Source organism: Saccopteryx leptura, chromosome X (assembly GCF_036850995.1).
Source record: "Saccopteryx leptura isolate mSacLep1 chromosome X, mSacLep1_pri_phased_curated, whole genome shotgun sequence".
Classification (NCBI taxonomy): domain Eukaryota; kingdom Metazoa; phylum Chordata; class Mammalia; order Chiroptera; family Emballonuridae; genus Saccopteryx; species Saccopteryx leptura.
The window spans coordinates 105504787-105522703 of record NC_089516.1 but is presented as its reverse complement, the minus strand read 5'-3'; the positions used below and the strand labels follow the sequence as shown (position 1 = coordinate 105522703).

Sequence of the window (17917 nt, the reverse complement as noted above, 5' to 3'; positions counted from 1 at the left end):
AGGCAATGAAATAGCTCCATTCAGAGCAATGGAGCAGTGACCCCATATGGGCAGAGTGTCACCCTCTAGTGGGCTTGCTGGGTGGATCCCAGTCTTGGCACATGTTGGAGTCTGTACTTGGAAAAATATGAGACATTGAAAAAATAAATTAAGGAAGATACAAACAAGTGGAAGCATATACCATGTTAATGGAAAGGAACAAAAAGATCATTAAAATGTCTATAAATTCAATGCAATTCTTATTAAAATGCTAATGACATACTTCAAAGATGTAGAAAAAATATTCCAAAAATTTATATAGATCCAAAGAAAAAAATACACGAATAGCCTCAGTAATCTTGAAAATGAAGAATAAAGTGGGAGATACTACATTTCTTGATATCAAGTTATATTACAAGCCCATAGTATTCAAAACAGTTTGATACTGGAATAAAAATAGACAGACATGTCAATGGAACAGAACAGAGAGCCCAGAAACAAACCCACACCTTTATGGTCAATTGATATTTGACAAAGAAAGTAAGAGCATACAGTGGAGTAAAGACAGTCTCTTTAATAAATGGTGTTGGGAAAATAGGATAGGTACATGTAAAAAATGAAAAGTAAAAATAAAACTATACCACCAACTTACACCATTCACAAAAATAAACTGAAAATGGATAAAAGACTTAAATGTAATTTGCAAAACCATAAACATTTTGTAAGAAATCATAGACAGTAAACCCTCCGATATCTCTCATAGTAATATTTTTGCAGATTTTTATCCATGGGCAAGAAAAATAAAGGACAAAATAAACAAATGGGACTATATCAAACTACAAAGCTTTTGCACAGCAAAAAACACTATTATCAAAATAATAAGACAACTCACACAATGGAAAAACATATTTGTCAATATTTCTGATAAGGGATTAATAACCAAAATTTATAAATAACTTCTATAACTCAACACCAGGAAGGTAAACAATTCCATAAAAAATGGGCAACAGAACTAAATAGACACTTCTCCAAAGAGGACATACTGAATTTCAGTAGGCATATGAAAAAATGTTCAAAGTCACTAATCATCAGAGAAATACAAATTAAAACCACAATGACATACCACCTCACACCAGTCAGAATGGCGCTCATTAACAAACCAACACAAAATAAGTGCTGGCGAGGGTGTGGAGAAAAGGGAACCCTCTTGCACTGCTGGTAGGAATGCAGACTGGTACAGCCACTGTGGAAAACTGTATGAGGTTTCCTCAAAAAAATGATAAATGAAACTGCCTTTTGACACAGCTATCCCACTTTTAGGAATATATCCTAAAATACCAAATCACTGGTTCAAAAGAAGATATGGCTCCCCATGTTTATTGCAGCATTGTTTACAGTAGCCAAGAACTAGAAATAGCCCAAGTGTCTGTCAGTAGTAGCTCAGTGGATTAAAAAGCTATGGTACATATACACAATATATGCACACAGTTGTGAAAAAGAAGGAAATCTTAACTTTTTGATGGCATGGATGGATCTAGAGATTATTATGCTGAATGAAATAAACCAGGCAGAGAAAAAAAATCATATAATCTCACTTATATGTGGAATCTAATGACAAGGTGAACTGAGGAAAGGAATAGAGGCAGAGGCGGTGTCACAGGGACCAGAGGGACAGCTGTCAGAGAGAAGGGAATGAGGGAACGAAATCAGAGAAAGTGAAGGGATTAGTGAAATTATATACACGTAACAGAGATACAGATAATAGGACAGCAAATCCCAGAAGGAAAGGGGGAGGGAGTTTGTGGAAGGGGGCAAAAGAGGTATAATGGGGAACATGGGGTTGAGGGCGAAGGTGTTATATTGAGTGGGACAGTAGTATAAGTTAAAATTAATAATAATAATAAATTTTAAAAAATAAATAAAATGCACAATGTATTTACAAAAAAGAAAGAAAAAGGAAAATGGAGCAATTCCAAAATCTGAGGCAAAAAACTGAAGATACCTGTATTCATTGTTAAAACTTTAAGAAAAAAAATGTAGTAAAAATTAATTGCTAATTATAATTACGTTTTGATGGAAAATAAAATTTTCTTTTTCTAGTGTTTTGCTTGGTCATACTACTATTTATTTATTTTTTTGTAGGTAGAATAAAATGACTAAGCTTCATACATAAGATGTTGCAAACTGTACAAAAGAGTAATGTGTTCTAAGTATGGTTGTTTTTCTTTTTGTTTTTATTTTTAATGTTAACTTCTTCTTAGGTACTGCAAACCTCAAATATTCATCTCAGTATCTTATAATGGGGGGAAATGGTTAATTGAGTACATGAATAACTAATACATTAAATATTTTAGTTTTTCAAGTTATAAATAAATAATTCGATGAATTTATTTTGATTTCTTCTGGCACTTCTACCCTGATTAAAGACAGGCTGCCATTTAGAAGAGACTTAACTTGGGGCTACAATAAATGGAAAGTTGCAGGTCTTGCTGGTTTCTGTTTTTCTTTATTACTTACTCATAAACACCAAAATCTAGCATTTTCTTTAAAAAGAATGAATATCAAGGAAGTGCAACAGAGATATTAAAAAAAAAAAAAACCACTCAGACTGCGTTCTCTCCCTCTTACTCTCCCAAAGGAAGAGAAGAACGATCATCAATGGCAAAAGGCAGTTGCACAAGCAACACCAAGAGCCGGCTTCACGCTCAGAAGAGAACACTCCAACTCCTCCTCGTGGTTTCGGGTACTCTACACGATCAGAGAAACTTCTCTAGTAACAAACTATAGAAATGATCCCTGAAAGTATAGTTTTGCAACAGAGATATTTTTAAATAATCCCTGGACATTGTCTTGTGTACAGGAGAGTTACCTAACTCTAGATTAAGTAATAATTGTTGTTCTTCCTATAGCATTTATTTTGTGGATATCTCTTGGATATAGAGAATGTCCTTCCTTTTCTATATTTCTCCTTCAGCTGAAATATTTAGGGTCTAAGTCAGTAGTTCTCAACTGGAAGTGATCTGTCCCTCAGGAGACATTTGGCAATATCTAGAGTCATTTTTAATTCTCATAATTAAAAGAGTGCTTCTACTGGCATCTAATAGACAAAGGTTATAAATGCTGCAAAACAACTTGCAATGAATAGGACAGTCTCCCACAATGAAGTATTTTATTATTTGGCCAATAATATATTTAGTGTTGAGGTAAAGGAAGTCAGGTCTCGATATACCTTACCTTCACTTAAACCTTTTTTATTTATACAAATTCTTTACTAAGAAATTTTAGATTTCTGTGTTCAATGATATTTATTTCACATGTATAACCTCTTTGTAATCTGTTTTCTATTTTCATCTTTTAAGAGACAGGGAGTCCTGTGATATTCTACATAGAGGTCTTATCATAGATATCTAAAGCTATTTTTTTATTCTCCACATGTGTATAATTCCCATTCATGACCCATATTGTATACACCTCTACTTATTTCTCAGGTGATGCATTTTTATTCTTCTTAAACACCAGATCAAATGCAACATTCTGTTAGTCCAGTGGTATTTTAAAATACAGTAGCCAACACACCACAAAATACTCTTGATTATCTTCAACAGTTTAGAGAGGTCTAGCAGGTAATCACATATACTGCTTCACCCAAGAAAAATCACTTATTTTTAAAAATTCATTATTATATTTTGAGTTCAATTTTTATTCTTTTAAAATTTAGAATATTGAACAAAATTTTAGATTTTAAATAATTTTTGTCTTCAATTTTAATTTTCTAATTGCAATGGAGAGTAACTGAAATTTTAATTGTTACACTGTCAAATTCAACAATTTTAGGTATATTATCATCTGAATTGTAACATGTTAAGTTAGTCAATTATGACAGTGATCTGAGGTAGAAACCCATCCTCTTGTTAATCATCAACAGTGCCTTAGTTGCAATAAACAAGCTCCATTTTTAATCCAGAAACAATATCTGAAAGGAGTTGATAGCTTGCTATTACAATAGTATAGCTAGTAACCTAATTTTCTTGAATTTTCTCCACTTTAGTGGAGAAAAAAAGTATCCTTTTAAGTATAATGGTCTCCAGGGATCTTAAACCACAATTTATTTTTTGAAATTGTTGATTATTAATTCAACTACATTTCAGTTTTATATTTTATTTTTTAATTTATATCCAATGTTATTTTGTATTACATCAAGTTTACATTCAATATTATTTTGCATTAATTTCAGTGTGTAGAGTATAGTGGTTAGTAATACTTTACATACTTTACATAGTGTTTCTTAAGATATTTCCAGTACCCATCTGGCACCATACATATTTATTAAAATATAATTGGCTATATTCTCTGTGCTGCACTTTACTTCCCTCGGACTCTTTTGTGGCTACCAATTGGCAGTTCTTTTTTTGTGTGTGTATTTTTCTGAAGTGAGACGCGGGGAGGCAGAGAGACAGACTCCCGCATGAGGCCAACTGGGATCCAACCGGCAAGTCCACTAGGGGCAATACTCTGCTCATCTGGGGCATTGGTCCATTGCAACTGGCGCCATTCTAGCACCTGAGGTGGAAGCCATGGGGCCATCCTCATCACTGGGGCCAACTTGGCTCCAATGGAGAGTGAGAGAGAAAGGAGAGGGGGAAGGGTGGAGAAGCAGATGGGAGCTTCTCCTGTGTGCCCTAGCCAAGAATCAAACCCGGGACTTCCACATGCTGGGCCAATGTTCTACACTGAGCCAACCAGCTAGGGTCAATCTGCAGTTCTTAATCCCTTCACCTTTTACACCCAATCACCTAATTTCCCTCGCCTCTGATAAACATCAGTCTAATCTCTCCATCTATAAGTCTGTTTCTATTTTGTTTGTTCATTTATTTGTTCTTTAAATTCAACATATAAATGAACTCATATGGCATTTTTCTTTCTCTGCTTGATTTCACTTAGTATATCCTCTAAGTCCATCTCTTTTGTCACAACTGTGAAGATTTCATTTTTTTTCATGACCAAGTAATATAATATTCCTGTGTGTGTGTGTGTGTGTGTGTGTGTATGCACTTTTTAATCTACTGATGAGTGCTTGGGTTGCTTCCAGTTTAATTATTGTAAATAATGCTACAATGAACATAAAAGTGCATATGTTTTTGAAATGGTGTGTTCACTTCCTTTGGATGATTATCCAGAAGTAAAATTGATAGGTCATTGGGAGTTCTATTTTTTAATTTTTTGAGGAAACTTAATACTATTTTACATAGTGGCTGCAGCAATTTACAACACCATGAACAGTGTAGAGACTTCTCTTTTCTCCACATTCTTGCCAACACTTGCTATTTGTTGATTTATTGATGATAGCCATTCCAGCAGGTATGAGGTGATATATCAGTGGGGGTTTAATTTGCATTTCTTTAATTATTACTGACCTTTAACATTCTTCATATGTCTGTTGGCCACCAGTATGTCTTCTGTGGAGAAGTGTCCATTCAAGTCCTTTGTGCATTTCTTAATTGGATTATTGGATTGGTTTTATTTGTTTGTTTATTTTTTGTGTTGAAGTTGTATGAATTCTTTATAAATCTCAACCATATTTTAAAAATGACCATTTTTGTCATGTGTCTTTTTCCTGTGATCAGATTAATACATTGATCTTAAGTGAGCATTAAATGGGTTAAATTAAAATAGAGTTTTCAAAGCCGTTAGCAATAAAAAAACTTTAATTTCAACATTTTGTATAAAATTACAGAAATTAAAAAATTTGAAATTTAACAGCATTCTTTGTAGTAGAGATTAAAAATTAAAGGGAAGGAAATTCATCTTATATGCCAAATGCTTTATATTTATCATATTAAAGCCTCTCCTACAATCTCTGTGAAAAAGTACCATTAACACCAATTTATAGAAATAGAAACTGGGCTTGGAGGGATTAAGTAAGTGACCAAAATTCTAATTGAGATTTGTTTGAAAACCTAAACCAGGAAAATAATATTCTGATAAACAATTGAAAATGCAAAGTAGATTAATTTATGTCAGGCTATTTCAAATTTATCTATAATAGCTAGCTTATAAGTAGGTTCTTTAACAAATGTGGACTTCATTAATTCCTCAAACTTTAATTAAGTACGTGTTATACATATTCCAGATGCTAAGAGATATAAAAATGATTAAACAACATCCTTATTCTTTGAGGACCCCATCACAGTTGGTTGAAGGGACCACATAAATGGTATATATCGAAACAATGTGGGGAGTGACGTCAGAGAAATGGTGCCGTAAGTAGTAATACTGATAAATCTCCCCAAAAATTCAATAAGATCTTCAACCAGAAACAGAAAAATCTATGCTTGGAGCCTCCAGAAGTTCCACACTAAGCGTGAAGGCAGATGCAGCAGCAACCCCATAACTGGATCATCAGGCTACTAATTCAGGAAAGAAAGACTAGGAGAGAGGCTCTGGGAACACGGACTCTCTCATTGGCAAAGCCTGCAAATGCTAATGAGCCTCGACTGCCAATGAGACTGAAGCCCAATATATGACATCGTCATAGAGACTTATCAACTGCAAACCTCTACCAAAGCATGCCACAGGGGCAGAACCCAGGGTACAGAGTCACCGACCAGGAAGAGGGAGAGAAAAGAAAAAGCAAGAAGATAACCTCTCAAAATCAAGAATAATCCACAGGCCCTGGCCGGTTGGCTCAGCAGTAGAGCGTCGGCCTAGCGTGCGGAGGACCCGGGTTTGATTCCCGGCCAGGGCACACAAGAGAAGCGCCCATTTGCTTCTCCACCCCTCCGCCGCGCCTTCCTCTCTGTCTCTCTCTTCCCCTCCTGCAGCCAAGGCTCCATTGGAGCAAAGATGGCCCAGGCGCTGGGGATGGCTCTGTGGCCTCTGCCTCAGGTGCTAGAGTGGCTCTGGTCGCAACATGGCGACACCCAGGATGGGCAGAGCATCGCCCCCTGGTGGGCAGAGCATCGCCCCATGGTGGGCGTGCCGGGTGGATCCCGGTCGGGCGCATGCGGGAGTCTGTCTGACTGTCTCTCCCCGTTTCCAGCTTCAGAAAAATGCAAAAAAAAAAAAAAAAAAAAAAAAAAAAAGAATAATCCACAGACTTTATAACCTATCCCATTTTATTATATTTGTTTGTTTGTTTCTCTTATCCTCTTGTCTTGTTAATTTTCTTCCTCTTCTAATTTGGTCGTTTAATTCTCTGCCAGTCTTACTTTCTCCTCTCCTTGAACTACACTACCCATAAGTGTTACATCTCCCATAATCTTTTCTTTCTTCATCCTTTCTCTCTATGATGGTTGCACTCCAAAACACTTAACTCTCTCTCTCTCTATTTTTTTATTCCTTTTTTCTTCTTTTTGTGTTTTCTTCTTTCTTTTTTCTCTCCCTCTATATCAGTTTTGTCTTTTCTCCTTTACTTTTCCTCTCATTTAATCCTCAATAACGAACAAAGTATTTTATCTGGGACTCAAATTTTTCTTTGTAGCACTTTCGGGGTTTTTTACATCACTTTTTTTAACTCACTAGCAGTTCTCTCAACCCTGGTTCTCCATTTTATCTAGTTCTTGCTCCACTAAATACAATTGTAAATTTTTAATTTTTCCCCTTTTTCCTGTTTCCCTCTTATTCCTCTCATCATATTTCTTAGTCAACCATCACCTAAAAGCAAATAATTTTATTCTTGACCCAAATTTTTTTCTTTTTTGCATTTTGTGGGTTCATACCCCCTTTTTTGCCCATTTATCACTTCTTCCCAACTCAGGCCCTCCATTATACATAGTTTTTGTTCTATTTAGCACAATATAATTCACAGTTCACCACAAGATTTTCTCAAGAAGGAGGGGAAAGGAGAGGAGAGGGAAAAAAGGGGGGAAATAATAAGTTTTTTTTATTCTTTTTAATTTTTTTAACTTTTTATTCTTTATTAATTCTCATTAATACTATCAATGAAACCACCCTCAGATGCCATTAAGAAAAAGGAAATTGAATATCATGGATACAAAAGACAGAGAGGTAGGGCAGATAGATGAGGGAAAATCTATGGAGAAAAAATTTAATATATTGGAAACCTTGGAGTTAAATGACAGAGAATTTAAAATAGAAATCCTAAAAATACTCAGAGATATACAAGAAAACACAGAAAGGCAATTTAGGGAGCTGAGAAAACAACGCAATGAACACAAAGAATATATTACCAAGGAAATTGAAACTATAAAAACAAATCAAACAGAGATCAAAAACTCAATTCATGAGCTGAAAAACGAGGTAACAAGCTTAGCTAATAGAACAGGTCAGATAGAAGGTAGGATTGGTGAAATAGAAGACAAGCAACTTGAGACACAAGAGAGAGAAGAAGAAAGAGACTCAAAAATTAAAAAAAAATGAGGAAGCCCTACAGGAATTGTCTGACTCCATCAAAAAGAATAACATAAGAATAATAGGTATATCAGAGGGAGAAGAGAGACAAAATAGAATGGAGAACATATTAAAACAAATAATAGATGGGAACTCCCCAAGCCTGTGGAAAGAACTAAAGCCTCAAATTCAAGAAGCAAACAGAACTCCGAGTTTTCTTAACCACAGCCAACCTACTCCAAGGCACATCATAATGAAATTGGCACAAACCAATAACAAAGAAAAAATTCTCAAGGCAGCTAGGGAAAAGAAGAATACAACATATAAAGGAAGGCCATTAGATTATCATCCAATTTCTCAACAGAAACTCTACAAGCTAGAAGAGAGTGGACCCCAATATTTAAAGTCCTGAAAGAGAGCAACTTTCAACCACGAATACTATACCCATCAAAGGTATCTTTCAAATATTAAGGAGAAATAAAAACATTCACAGATACAGAAAAGATGAGGGAATTTATCATCAGAAAACCCCCACTCCAGTAATTACTAAAGGGGGTTTTCCACCAGGTAAAAGGAACAAAACAAAACAAAACCACAAGTAAAAGGTCCACCAAGAACACAATAAAACCAAATTTAAACTGTGACAACAACAAAAAAAAGCGGGAGAGGACGGAGATTAATAGTCGTACAGGATGATGGAGTGCAAAAGCACTCACAAGATAGTGCACTACAATGAACAGGGTAGGAACCCTTTTCATTACGCAATGGTAACCACCATTGAAAAAACCACCACAGAAGCACATGATTTAAAAAAGATAGCAACAGAACAAAGATGTATGGAATACAACCAAACCAAAACAAAAGATAGAAAAACGAAAGAGAAGAATCAAAGAAGAAGACACAAAACTAACAGAAAGCAATGTATAAAATGGCAATACGGAACTCACAAGTGTCAATAAATACACTAAATGTAAATGGATTAAACTCACTAATAAAAAGGCACAGAGTAGCAGAATGGATTAAAAAAATCCTACTGTATGCTGCCTACAAGAAACTCATCTAAGCAACAAGGATAAAAACAAATTCAGAGTGAAAGGCTGGAAAACAATACTCCAAGAAAATAACATCCTAAAAAAAGCAGACGTAGCAATACTCATATCTGATAATGCTGACTACAAGACAGCAAAAGTACTCAAAGACAAAAATGGTCATTTCATAATGATTATGAAATGGGGACGCTGAATCAAGAAGACATAGCAATTCTTAATATATATGCACCAATTCAAGGAGCACCAAAATATATAAGACAGCTACTTATTGACCTTAAAACAAAAACTGACCAAAATACAATCATACTTGGAGACCTCGATACACCGTTGACGGCTCTAGATCGATCATCCAAACAGAGAATCAATAAAGATATATTGGCCTTAAACAAAACACTAGAGCACCTGGATATGATAGACATCTACAGGACATTTCATCCCAAAGTGACAGAGTATACATTTTTCTCCAGTGTACATGGATCATTCTCAAGAATTGACCATATGTTGGGCCACAAAAACAACATCAGCAAATTCAGAAAAATTGAAGTTGTACCAAGCATATTTTCTGATCATAAAACCTTGAAACTACAATTCAACTGCAAAAAAGAGGAAAAATACCCCACAAAAATGTGGAAACTAAACAACATACTTTTAAAAAATGAATGGGTCAAAGAAGAAATAAACACAGAGATCAAAAGATATATACAGACAAATGAAATTGACAATACGACATATCAGAATCTATAGGATGCAGCAAAAGCAATGATAAGAGGGAAGTTCATATCACTTCAGACTTATACGAACGAATAAGAGAGAGCCCAAGTGAACCACTTAACTTCACACCTTCAGGAACTGGAAAAAGAACAAAGACAACACAAAACCAGCCGAAGAAAGGAGATAATAAAAATCAGAGCAGAAATAAATGAAATAGACAACAGAAAAACTATAGAAAAAATTAATAGAACAAGGAGCTGGTTCTTTGAAAAGATCAACAAAATTGACAAACCCTTGGCAAGACTTACCAAGGAAAAAAGAGAAAGAACTCATATAAACAAAATCCAAAATGAAAGAGGAGAAATCACCACAGACATCACAGATATAGAAAGAATTATTGTAGAATACTATGAAAAACTTTATGCCAGTAAATTCAACAACCTAGAAGAAATGGATAAATTCCTAGAACAATACAACCTTTCTAGACCGAGTCAAAAGGAAGTAGAAAGCCTAAGCAGACCTATTAGTAGGGAAGAAATAAAAAAATCTATTAAAAACCTCCCCCAAAATAAAAGTCCATGCTCAGACGGTTATACTAGCGAATTCTATCAACCATTCAAAGAAGACTTGGTTCCTATTCTACTCAAAGTCTTCCAAAATATTGAAGAAGAAGCAATACTTCCAAACACATTTTATGAGGCCAACATAACCCTCATACTGAAACCGGGCCAGGACAGCACAAAAAAAGAAAACTACAGACCAATATCTCTAGTGAATACAGATGCTAAAATACTAAACAAAATACTAGCAAATCGAATACAACAACATATTTTTAAAATAATACATCATGATCAAGTGGGATTCATCCCAGAATCTCAAGCATGGTTCAACATACGTAAAACGGTTAACGTAATACACCATATCAACAAAACAAAGAACAAAACCCACATGATCTTATCAATAGATGCAGAAAAGGCATTCGATAAAATGCAACACAATTTTATGTTTAAGACTCTCAACAAAATGGGTATAGAAGGAAAATATTTCAACATGATACATGCCATATATGATAAACCATCAGCTAACATCATATTAAATGGCACAAAACTGAAGGCTTTCCTCCTTAAATCAGGAACAAGACAGGGTTGTCCACTCTCTCCACTCTTATTTAATGTGGTACTAGAGGTTCTAGCCAGAGCAGAAAAGACAAAGAAATAAAAGGCATCCATATCGGAAAAGAAGAAGTAAAGGTATCACTTTTTGCAGATGATATGATCCTATACATTGAAAACCCCAAAGATTCCACAAAAAGACTACTAGAAACAATAAACCAATACAGTAAGGTTGCAGGATACAAAATTAACATACAAAATTCCATAGCCTTTCTATATGCCAACAATGAAACATTTGATAATGAACTCAAAAAAATAATCCCCTTCACGATTGCAAAAAAACCAAAACAAAACAAAACAAAAAAAACCTAGGAATAAACATAACAAAGAATGTAAAGGACTTATATAATGAAAACTACAAAGCATTGTTAAGGGAAATCGAAAAAGATACAATGAGATGAAAGAATATTCCTTGCTCTTGGATAGGAAGAATAAATATAATCAAGATGGCCATATTACCCAAAGCAATATACAAATTTAATGCAATTCCCATCAAAATTCCAATGACATTTTTTAAAGAAATGGAACAAAAAATTATGAGATTTATATGGAACTATAAAAAACCCCGAATAGCCAAAGCAATCCTAAAGAAAAAGATCGAAGCTGGGGACATTACAATACCTGACTTCAAACTATATTATAAAGCCACGACGATCAAAACAGCATGGTATTGGCAGAAAAATAGACACTCAGACCAATGGAACAGAATAGAAAGTCCAGAAATGAAACCACATATATATGGTCAAATAATTATTGATAAAGGGGCCAACAACACACAATGGAGAAAAGAAAGCCTCTTCAACAAATGGTGCTGGGAAAACTGGAAAGCCACATACAAAAGAATGAAACTGGACTACAGTTTGTCCCCTTTTACTAAAATTAATTCAAAATGGATGAAAGACCTAAATATAAGACCTGAAACAATAAAGTACATAGAAGAAGACATAGGTTCTAAACTCATGGACCTTGGTTTTAAAGAGCATTTTATGAATTTGACTCCAAAGACAAAGGAAGTAAAGGCAAAAATAAATGAATGGGACTACATCAGACTAAGAAGTTTTTGCTCAGCAAGAGAAACTGACAACAAAATAAACAGACAGCCAACTAAATGGGAAATGACATTTTCAAACAACAGCTCAGATAAGGGCCTAATATCTAAAATATACAAAAAATTTCAAAACTCAACAACAAACAAACAATCCAATAAAACAATGGGGAGAGGACATAAACAGACACTTCTCTCAGGAATAAATACAAATGGTCATCAGATATATGAAAAGATGCTCATCTTCATTAATTATTAGAGAAATGCATATCAAAACTGCAATGAGATACCACCTCACACCTGTTAGATTAGCTATTATTAACAAGACAGGTAATAGCAAATATTGTAGAGGCTGTGGAAAAAAAGGAACCCTCATTCACTGTTGGTGGGAATGTAAAGTAGTACAACCATTATGGAAGAAAGTATGGTAGTTTCTCAAAAAACTGAAAATAGAACTACCTTATGACCCAGCAATCTTTCTACTGGGTATATACCCCCCAAATTCAGAAACATTGATATTAAAGACACATGCAGCCCCATGTTCATTATAGCATTGTTCACAGTGGCCAAGACATGGAAACAACCAAAAAGCCTTTCAATAGAAGACTGGATAAAGAAGATGTGGCACATATACACTATGGCATACTACTCAGCCATAAGAAATGATGACATCGGATCATTTACAGCAAAATGATGGGATCTTGATAACATTATACGAAGTGAAATAAGTAAATCAGAAAAAAACCAAGAACTGCATTATTTTTTACGTAGGTAGGACATAAAAACGAGACTAAGAGACACTGATAAGTGTGTGGTGGTAACGGGGTGGGGGGAAGGGAGAGAAAAGAGGGAAGGGGGGGGTACAAAGAAAACTAGATAGAAGGTGACAGACTTTGGGTGATGTGTATGTAACATAATTGATTGACAAGATAACCTGGACATGTTTTCTTTGAACATACGTACCCTGATTTATTGATGTCACCCTAGTAAAATTAATAAAAAAAATAAAAAAAGAAACAACGCAAAACTGATACTTGGGAGGTGTGAAGTAGTATGGGATAAACATGCTACTTCCATATCCTGGGTGTTGTTATCTATGATAGCCCTATTTTACCTAGATGTATAAAATATTTTTAGTAGTAATAGCCTAAATGATCATATTAATGATATTAATCCACAAAGTTTACTATATTAAAATAACTTCTCTTTTTATTTGTCTTTGTGATATGCTTTACATTTTATACTTATAAAGAACTATGAGTTTGATAGTATATTTATCCTACAGATGAAGAAATCGAGGCTCAGAAAGGTTATAAGTCTTACCCAAGGCTACATAGCTAATAATTGACAGAGCAAATAATTAAATTTAAGTCACAATAAATGTCATGTTTTCAGTGTCTCTGTATATATACTTCCTTTATTCCCTTGCATATGTCTTCCTTCTGTCAGTTCTTTTTCCTTACCCTTTTTATTCCTTCTTTTATCCCTATATCTTACCTAACAAAAATAAAACACCAAAACATGTTTTTTAGCTTATTTGGCATATGTACAGTGGTACCTTGAGATATGAAAAGGCCAACATACAAATTTTTTAAGATACGAGCTGCGACTTTTATCCCTATATCTTACCTAACAAAAATAAAACACCAAAACATGTTTTTTAGCTTATTTGGCATACATACAGTGGTACCTTGAGATATGAACAGACGAGCATACAAATTTTTTAAGATACGAGCTGCAACTCGGTCTGTATTTTTCTTCAAGATCTGAGCGAAATTCCAACATATGAGTAGTGATTTGGGAAGCTGCTGCTAATTGGCGCATTGGTGCACAGGTCCAGTATCGGCAATTTGATATACAAGTTGGCTGACTTACGAGCTCGGTTACAGAATGAATTAAATTCATATCTCAAGGTACCACTGTACTAATTTTCTTTACTTGTTATTTTTTTATTTATTCATTTTAGAGAGGGGAGAGACAGAAAGAGAGAGAGAGAGAGAGAGAGAGAGAAGGGAAGAAGAAGCAAGCCCTGGGTTTCAAGCCAGCGACCTCAGCGTTCCAGGTCAAGGCTTTATGCACTGCACCATCACAGGTCAAACTCTGCTAAAATTTTTATATTGTTATTTTTAATTTAAAGGTAGAAAGACTATTGTACTATTTACCTATAAAAACACAATTTTTATACTTATTTGATGTATGATGGCAAGAAATATCTCTCCTTCTTCTCAACTCTCTTTAGGCCCATTCATATGGCCCCTTTCACAGGGTTCTTTTTATATTCTCCATTGAATTATAGTATGTTTATGCTCCAAAGTCCCAGCACAATGTTTTGTACATAGGAGGCACTCAAGAAATATCTGTTGAATAAGTTTTTAGTAAGCTATTGTTTTTTTAAGCCTTCTTAGAAACTTTCAGTTGCATTCACACCTCTAAAAGTAAAATACCGTATTATAGGGAACAATTAGGGAAACTAATAGTTGCAATTAGTGTACACTTGCAGTCTTCCAGTTCCCTTTCCCGAGCTTGTTCCTAACTACTTCATCTGTGCATCCACAAGGCCGCATATTTCTGCCCTCAATAGAAAAAGGGATCAGGGAACAAACCATCAAGCTCAGGGATGTGTTTTCTAGCTGACATTTTGGGATTCTGAACCCTTATTTCTGATGAATATTTGAGTAAGACTGGTCCCATCTAATTCTACTTCTATTATCCAGTGGCCAAAAACCTGATTTGCTCCCGACAATGAGTGCTTTCAAATCTTTATTCTACCCGAATTTCCAAGTTTTCATAATTTCAGTGGATTTCTCCATTTGTACAGATTGGCACTACAGATCCATTAGGTCTATAAGCACATTTAATTTCTTGGTTCTCAAAAGCTTGACAAGCTCTTGACCTCTGGCATTATACAAGAAATAAAGTTCTGAATTGCCACTTCTGTACAATTCTTTCTTTTCCAGCTTCCTACTTGTCTAATGAGATCATATTACTGCCTATAGAACCAGCAATGGAAACCAAATTTCTTAATTTCTGGTTTATTTCTTCTTACAGGAAATGGACAAATACTGAGAAATTGATACTCACCACTCCTGAAGAAATTCTTTCTCTTAAAATAAAATAACCCATAAGAAATATAATATTTCTCTTTTAGAGAAGATCCAGACACTTCCTTTAGCAAGAACAGTAAAGCCTTCACCTGAGTAGATAATTCATTTTGTTAACGCATCGTCACTATACACAAAAGTAGTGAGTTCAGTTCCCCAGTCAGGGCACACAGTGAAACAGACCGATGTTTCTGTCTCTCTCTCTCTCTCTTCCTTCTTCTCTCTCTAAAACTAATAAATAAGTTAAACTTTTTTAAAAAGACAATTGAAGCTCAACATTTTTCTGTTTTTAAACTCTCTGTCCTAAGGTTTCAAATATTACAAAGTAGCAGTGATTATATTAGATTTTTTTTTCCTTAACAAACTGTAGTCATCTTTAACAGATACATTTTATAAAACAAACTATTTATTAGTACCAATATATTAGAAAGCAATTTATTTTAAACATGCAAATATATCCAAGTGAATGTAAACCATGTCTCTCACTATCAATGTAGATAATTACAATTAAATTTCTTATAATAAGACCAGGCATATAGTAGGAGTTAAGCAAATATTTGTTAAAAGAATAAAATATTGGAGTTTCTCAAACTAGTTGAGATTTTTGTCAAGAATTTATACATGATTAAGGAGAATGTAGGACAGAGAAAATAAAAAAAAAAACTTTAAAAAATTGTTCAAAAACTTGCCATGTTAATGATACAGAGCTAACAAAAAATCCTAAGGTAATATGATAAACTGGTAAACTTTGATTTTATACAGAAATTCTTTGTACCTCATATTTCCTATCAGTCTGCAACAAAACAAAGTAAATCTAATTTCAATGTTAAGTAGGATGCATCACCACTATTGTTTTGTTAACTTCTAATATTCAGCATCAGGCATTCACCAGTATAATTTCTATTTTACCACAGTCTTGTACATAAGACCAAAAAGCATATGGCCATTTCTAGATTACACATATTTGCTTACCATTGATTTGCATATAATTAATATTTTACTACTATGTAAAAATTCCCAAAACTACTAAAGAAGAAAGCACTTTTTCTTTTAAAGAATCTTTCTTACTACGTGACCTGTTCTACAAGGTACTTAATCACTTTTAGCTTCAATTTTCTTCTGTAATATAGAGTTATTAACAGTGTCACTCTCATCGAGTTGCTATGCAGATTGAGAATAATAGAAATTATGATTATTGTTATTAATATGAGTGTGATTGAGGAACAGAGTAAATAAATAAAATGAAGTCACTATTGTCAAGCTGTTAAATTACCAAAATGAAGTAGATTGGTGCATGAGAAAATGATTCTGTTTTTGTTTTAACTACCCTGGAAACTTAAACTATTGAACTTTCAGTCCTGCATCAATGCTTAGATATGCATTAAACTTACAGATAACCCTGTGATTACCTCCTGAGGGACTAAAGAAAGAATGTATCCAGAGCACTTGACATCCATTATCTAGAGACCATTATCATCTAGGACCATGATGGCAAAACTTTTTATAAAAAAAATGCCCACTTTTGCAGTGCTGGTCAACCTGGTCCCTCCCACCCACAAATAGGCGTTCTAGCTTTCATGGTGGGCCAATCAAGGTGCCATTTGGTTGTTCGGCTACCACCCAGATAGAAGGTGATGGAGGACAACATGACTTTGAGTGATGGGTGTACAACATAATCAAATGTCAAAATAACCTGAAGATGTTTTCTCTGAATCTATGTACCCTAATTAATCAATGTCACCCTGTTAAAATTAATAACAAAGAAAAAAAAGAAGTCTTTGAATAAGTATGGATGAATCCTATTATACAAAGTTGTTTTATAGGATTTCAGAGCTTTCAGAAAAAGGTATTTGGAAGGTACAGAGAACAGAGGAGGGAGAGAGAGAGGAGAGACAAACGTCTTATCTTGCCTGACCAGGTGGTGGCGCAGTGGATAGAGCGTCGGACTGGGATGCGGAAGGACCCAGGTTAGAGACCCCGAGGTCGCCAGCTTGAGCGCGGGCTCATCTGACTTGAGCAAAGAGTTCACCAGCTTAGACCCTAGGCCCCTGGCTCCAGCAGGGGGTTACTCGGTCTGCTGAAGGCCCGCGGTCAAGGCACATGTGAGAAAGCAATCAATGAACAACTAAGAAGTCGCAACGCGCAACGAGAAACTGATGATTGATGCTTCTCATCTCTCTCCGTTCCTGTCTATCTGTCCCTGTCTATCTCTGCCTCTGTAAAAAAAAAAAAAAAAGGCTTATCTTTAAGTGAATTATAGTTTTTAAAATTTTTTTAGGTAAGCAAAAAAGAAAAAGTTTATTTCAATAAAGATATTAGAAGCCTTTACTATAAAACTTAATAAACATCAGAGAACTAGTGAAATATTCTTTTATGTAAATAAAAAATAAATCTAATTTCTAAGGCAACCACATTTCTCTGAACTTTGAAATTCTAAAAAGAGCAGCATATTAAACAATAAAAAATCACATTTACGTGTGGAAATATCCTATAGAAATTTCAATATAAATC

The 17917-nt window shown here is 34.6% G+C and overlaps 1 non-coding gene across 1 annotated transcript; it reads right to left on the bottom strand.

Annotated features, from left to right (window-relative positions):
• Positions 1–2577: 2577 nt before the first annotated feature.
• On the bottom strand, positions 2578–2791 carry LOC136386556 (small nucleolar RNA U3). The gene has a single exon (XR_010747934.1). It is a non-coding gene; the product is annotated as a small nucleolar RNA U3 (small nucleolar RNA).
• Positions 2792–17917: the final 15126 nt, after the last annotated feature.